We start from the raw sequence: 6,000 nt of genomic DNA on the forward strand, positions 1-6,000 counted from the left end.
CCGCCCCCGGCCGCGGGGTGCGCGGGGTGCGGGGGAAGGGACCCGGCACGGCCCCGGCGCCGGTGCCCGGCTGCGGGGGCACCACCGGCGGTGGCCGTTAGGTGGCGGGCGCGGGGTGTCCGGCCGCCGGCGGGAGGGTGAAACCGGCGGCTCGCAGAAAAATTTACTGCTTGGACCCGGGAGCGGTGCCCCCTCCCCGGCCCCGGGGTGTCCTGGGGACACGCAGCGCCCAGCCCGGGCTGGCCGTGGCTAGCGATGGCCACCGCGTCCCCCAGCCACCTCCAGAGCCCCGTGCCGGGGGGGCGGGGGGGGGGGGGTGTTCTTGCAGCTGAGCTGGGCTGCTCCCCTCTTTCCAGCCCCGGTTCATCCGGGGCCACCCGGACTCCGACCCGCCATCAGCTCTGAGCGCAAAACCAGATGCTGGTGCAAAGCCAGGCACCGCGTGTCCCTGCTGGCCACCTCGTCCCCCTTCTCATGGGGTATCTCTGGACAAGTGTCGGGGAGCGGCTGGGGCAGGCAGCGAGTTCAACAGGGGGGATGAAGAGCAAGGAGCGCAAAATACCCCTCTCCCTACAGCCCGCAGCACTGGCCGTGCTGGAGCGCTGCATGCCATCCCTGCAGGGCTGGCGCGGGGGCTTCCCCTCTTTGCCAGGAGCCGAGACGCTGCTGGTCCCGGTACCCGACTCCCTGCGAGCCCCAATCCACTGCCCAGGGAGTGAGAGCATGTGCAAGGCAATGCCCTGTCTGCACCCCCTTCCCGCGGGGCTCCCCGTGAGCAGCCCCCCCCCCCATTCCCCACACTCCTTCCACGGCTGCGGAAATTGGCAGCAAATTATCAGCAAATCCACCCGGTTCCTCTCCGCCTACGAGAGGTGCGAAGTCCCAAACCTGGACGCCCACTTAAAGAAGTGTGAGCTAAATCCACGTTCAGGACGGTCCCTCCGGAGCCCGGCTCTCTGGCTTATCTCAGCTCCCACTTTATTTTAGGGAAAGCGCTGATGGCTCTGGCCGCAGGAAATCCGGGAGGTGGAAATTACGGAGCGTTTTGCCCTCAACACCTGTCACTGGGACGCATCAAGGAGATGGGGGGGACTGTGCAGGAGCCACTGGCCCCTCGGTGGGCTTTGCATGGACACTCATTTTCTGTTCACCTGCATCCTTGCAAAAGGCTGAGGGCTGGGGCGCACAGAGCACCCCACAATTCGGAGAGGGGGTGAGCATCGGCAGAGGCAGAGCAGCCGGGCTGGCCCGTCCGTCCACCCGGCTGTCGTTGCTGAATGACGTAATGCTTGAGCGAAAACACACGCGGTCGTTAAACACGAGCTCTCTGCTCGAGAGGAGTGACGCGGGAGCGGACAGATGCGGGAATGGGCAGCTTTGCAGCAGTTCCAGCGGCCTCAGGGCTGTGATGTGGCCCGCGGGGATGCAGATCCCCGGTCACGGCTGGCTGGGGGTCCGAGCGATGCATCCTCAATGCGTGTGTCTGCAAAACATGCAGACAGCAGGGCTGGGAAAGTGGCCTTGCTGGGAATCGTAACTGGGGCAGCTGGCCGTCTCCAGCAGCTTCCATCTCTTGCCAGTGAAATGGCTCTGACTTTTGAAAGCATGTTTTGTACCTAGAAAGAATAGATGCGAGGCAAGATCTCCCCGCCCCTGGCACTCGCGCCGGGGAACGGGATCCAAGCCCTTTGCAATTTGGCCAGGGCAGAGCCGAGTGCTTCGCGAGCTGCCCGCGGGGAAGGGCTGGGAGCGTTCCCCGAAGTTTGCAAAGTGTCAGGGAAAAGCTGTGCAATTTGGCCTGCGCTGGGAAGGCACGGATATGGGTACGGTCTGACAAGAAAGGGGGAAGGCAGAAAACGTTTCCCGCAGGGGCGCCCGCGTGGAAAAGAGGGGGTTTGCTGCATAGTGCGATATCTGGGTGGAAAACCTGCCACGAGGGCTGGAGCAAGAGTACCTGGGACCACAGCCAGGACCTGCCTGTACCAGCGTGGAGGTGGGTGAAGGGCTGGGGGCTTTGCTGGGAGCCGTGGCAGCTCGGAGGAGGATGCTTCCTGCAGCCGGTCCCCTGTGCGGGTCCCATCGCAGTGGCTGGCAGGTGTAGGTCGCACGCAGTTCCCCTAAATACTGACATAGTTGCTGGGGGAGATGCCAAACAGCCTTACCCTGCTGTTGCACACACAGAGAGCTGTCCCGGGCGTAACACTGACACGCAAAACACAGAAGTAAACACCCCTTTGCCATAGCTACGGAGGAGCCCTGCACCTGCACCCCCGCCCCCCGGGACCCGAATCCTGCTCCGCGCGCTGTTGACGGCGTTGTCATAGGAAACGGCGCTCGCTAACGGGGTGTGACGGGGCTTTACGGTGCCTGTGCGGGAGCACACGGGATGCGCTCAAAGGAAAGGTATGTGTGATGGGCAGATCACAGAAACACCGGTGGGAAGAGGCCCTCCGAGGTGTCCAGCCCCGCTGCTGGCTCCCAGCTCTGACTCGGGGCAGTCTTGGCTGCAAATCCTCCAAGGATGGGGATCCCCCACCTCTCTGGGGACCTGTCCTGGGGCTGTGCCACCCTCCTGGGGAAGAAATTTTCCTCATCTGGACCTAAGATGCGTTTGCAGCTGGGGATATCCTGAAATGCCCAGGGCAGCACCCACGGGAAGTCCTGCCCTGCATCAACTCGTGAGAGAAGAGGCGGAGAGGAGACATGCCATGCAGGTGATGATGGAGAAGGGGCCCAGTGCTCTGCATTTGGATGCAGGCACCCTGGAGAGCTGGAGGAGAGAGGATTGCTCGCCCCAAAGCAGATGGCCATGAGCAGGACACATCACACCTGTGTCCTGTGGCTGCATTTCTGCAAGGGACCAGCCATGGCAGCCGGTGCTGGCGCCAGGAGAGATGCAGCTGCAGGGACCGAGGGGCAAGGAGAGGTTGGGGACGCAGTGGAGACACTGCAGGTCCTCGCTGCTGCCGTGCACGGATGCTGGGGTTGAAATAGTGTGGCCATGTCATGGTGTCAGGGAAGCTGAGACTGATACGGGGGTTTGGTCCAGCCAGCCTGACTGGCTTCGTGTGGGCCAAATTTTCATTTCACCTGCCCATCCCTCTACTGAGTAAGTTCCTCTTGTTTGGCCATGGTGCGTCTTCCAGAAAGGCAGTGCAGTCTTCATCTAAAGCACCAAGGGACAGGGAAGCTGCCTCTTCCCATGGTTGAGCATCTTTATGTTTTCCTGCCTTGGTTCACCAGCTGTTAGTTGTTAACTAACAGGTTATCACCCCTGCAGATGCTGCAAAAAGCAAGCCCTGAACGGAAGAGGTTGTCTGAAATGGAGACCTCTGTAAGTCTGCCTGCTACAGCATCCCAGAGAAATGCCTCCCAGGGCATGGGGCAGGAGGGGGAGGCAGGTTATGAGGCACAGACAGGGCTCTGTAGTACCTGGGAATCAAGTCAAGTCTCTGCTCAGTCTTATTTTTGGCAAGCGAAACCTTCAGGCTTGTCAAGTCCCGCATTCAGAGGTATTTTCACCAGCCCACAGTTGCCTCCGCGGCTCTCTCCTGAGCCAGCTCTGACATTTGCAGCCAGGTCTGAGCGGTGGGCAGCAGGGAGGTGACCGGCCAACACCCCAGCATGTGGCTGCGGCTGTAGCTCTGGTGTTTTCTGGCCAGAAACCTGGATAACCCCTGCCCATCGGCGGGCATGCTGGGGGCAGCCGGGCAGGAGGGCACCAGCGGGAGGCCAGGGGGGAGCGTGTGCTTGGGCTGGCGCACGGCAGGAACTGTGGAGTAGGGGAACATCACCCCCCCCGCTCACATCAGCCATCCAAAAGTCACAGCTTTGGCTGGATGGGTGGCTGTTAAAACATTGACCCCCCCTTTGAGGACCTCTGGGGTACTCTGAGCGCGGTCTGGGGACGGGGTCTCCATCCCTCACTCCCCTGTGCACGCCATTGCATCAGCCCCACATGTTCCCCGGGGGGAACATTCAACCACCCCCTGTGCAGCCCACGCCGCAGCCCCACGGGACATCCATCTGGCAGCCGCCCGGCGCAGCCGAGGGAGCCATCTGTCCCCGGCACGAGGCTGGAAGCCACCGCGGAGACGCGTTTCAGCAGCATGGGCAGGATCTTCTCAGCTATCCCCGTGTGCACTCAGTGCTGGGGTGTTTCTCAAAGCACGAGAGGCGTTGCCAGCACTGCAGGGGCTGTCTGGGGACTGCAGGGGCTTAGGCAGCCTCTCCCTGCCGGCCGCCGATCACTGGCAGGTCCCATTGTACGTATGTCTGTTGGGTTTGATTGAGTAACTAATGAGGCTCGTGTGACCCCAGCTGTACCCCGCCCAATCTTAGCTTTCCATTAGCTCTTCTTTCTCTGGCAGTCACTTCCCGCGGTTGTTACGGGAAGAGGTTTTGCCAACACAAGGATGCTGCTCAGTGGGACCGGTGCTGGAGCTGTGGCCATGTGGGGTGGTGGGATGCTCTTGCTTGGCACGACCAACAGAAACAGCATCGTTCTCCCACGGCCACGGAGGGACCTTGAGATCTCTCGGGAATGTTTGTCATCGGAGTCCCCTCAGGGAGAGAAGGGGAGACACCAGCCCCAGCCCCTAGTCTAGACACCTAACCCAGGTTCCTGTTTTTGGCCATGCATGAACAACCAGGTGATGTTTGTGATGGTGTCTTCTCTGCAGGCTTTGCCTCTCTTTCTCATCCTCTCCTCTCCCCTTCCCCTGTGGGTAACCAGCTCTCCTTGTGCTGAGAAGACACGTGGATATGCAGCACCTGTGAGCCTCGGATTGTGTTGTGAGTGGTGCAGCCCTGGGACAGCAGTGGTGGGATCTCCATCCTTGGACATGTTCAAAACACGCCTGGACAAGGCCCTGAGCAGACTGACCCAGCTTTGGAGTACTAACTTGCTCAGGGGCTGGGCTGGAGACCTCCAGACGTCCCTCCCAACCGAAATCCTTCCATGATTTATATTGAATTCTCTTTGGTATTTATGTAGTTCTGGGAAACCTTCAGTGATATATCGTTGAACCGTTATAATCCGATGCTGGCCAAGGAGGGATTTAGTGGTCCTGGCTCCATACATCTCATTCACATTGTCCTTCTCAAGGACAGCTGAACATCTGCTGCCGATCGATAGGTGACTCCAGGCCGTGGTGTAGCCCCGCTCCCAGCTCGGGCGTGAAACCTCTCCTCTGTCTGCCTCCATCCCCACTGCCGCGGACCTTCGGTCAGATCTTTCGAGTGGATGTTTTTGTACTTCTCTGGGCTGCTTGCGAGCTTTCCAAGTGTTGATTAAAAGGTACCATCACTGCAAAACGTGCTGCGCCTGGGTGGATATAGCTTTTAGCAACTGAAACACAGTGTTTACTGGAACGCGCCACGGTCGTTCTCAGTCAGGACTGATTCCCTGCCAGATGTCAGCTCTGACCCCCAGCAGTTTCAGCAGTAGAGCCACTTAAAAATTGGAAGATTGTTTTGTATTCTCGAAAGAAAAAAAAAGGGTATGTTTATTATGGAGATATTGCTTTTCACTGCCTGCATACTCTGAAATGGCCAAAGAGTGTTCAAAGAGACTTTCCTTTCAAATCGCCTTTGTGCAGAGACTGAGGCTGGAAAATATCAACCCAGAAGGGGAAAACTGAAGCAAGTTGTGGGCAACTGAGCACAGAGATGTAACTGGTAACACTCAGCCAGAACATGAACTTTAGACACTGCCTGTGCTCCAGTTTGTGTCTGCAGCACAGAGGGGCCCTAAGGAAAAGGCGGTGGAGCTCTATTATCTCGCAGCCAGATCCTTGTGGTGTTGAGGGGAAACATAGAGCAGGCAGGGCTGGGCTGTCTCCCTCCTCTCCCAGTGCACCCTGCAAATGCCAGTCGATGGCTCCCAGAGCCCTGATAATCCTGAGCGTGAGTCAGAGCCCAAAAATCAAGAGCAGAGCTTCAAATTAAGACTTATTAAAAAAAAAAAAAAGGCAAAAAAAAGCAAAGCAAATACTGGGT

The sequence above is a fragment of the Mycteria americana genome, chromosome 15 (genome assembly GCF_035582795.1).
Source record: "Mycteria americana isolate JAX WOST 10 ecotype Jacksonville Zoo and Gardens chromosome 15, USCA_MyAme_1.0, whole genome shotgun sequence".
NCBI classification, from domain to species: domain Eukaryota; kingdom Metazoa; phylum Chordata; class Aves; order Ciconiiformes; family Ciconiidae; genus Mycteria; species Mycteria americana.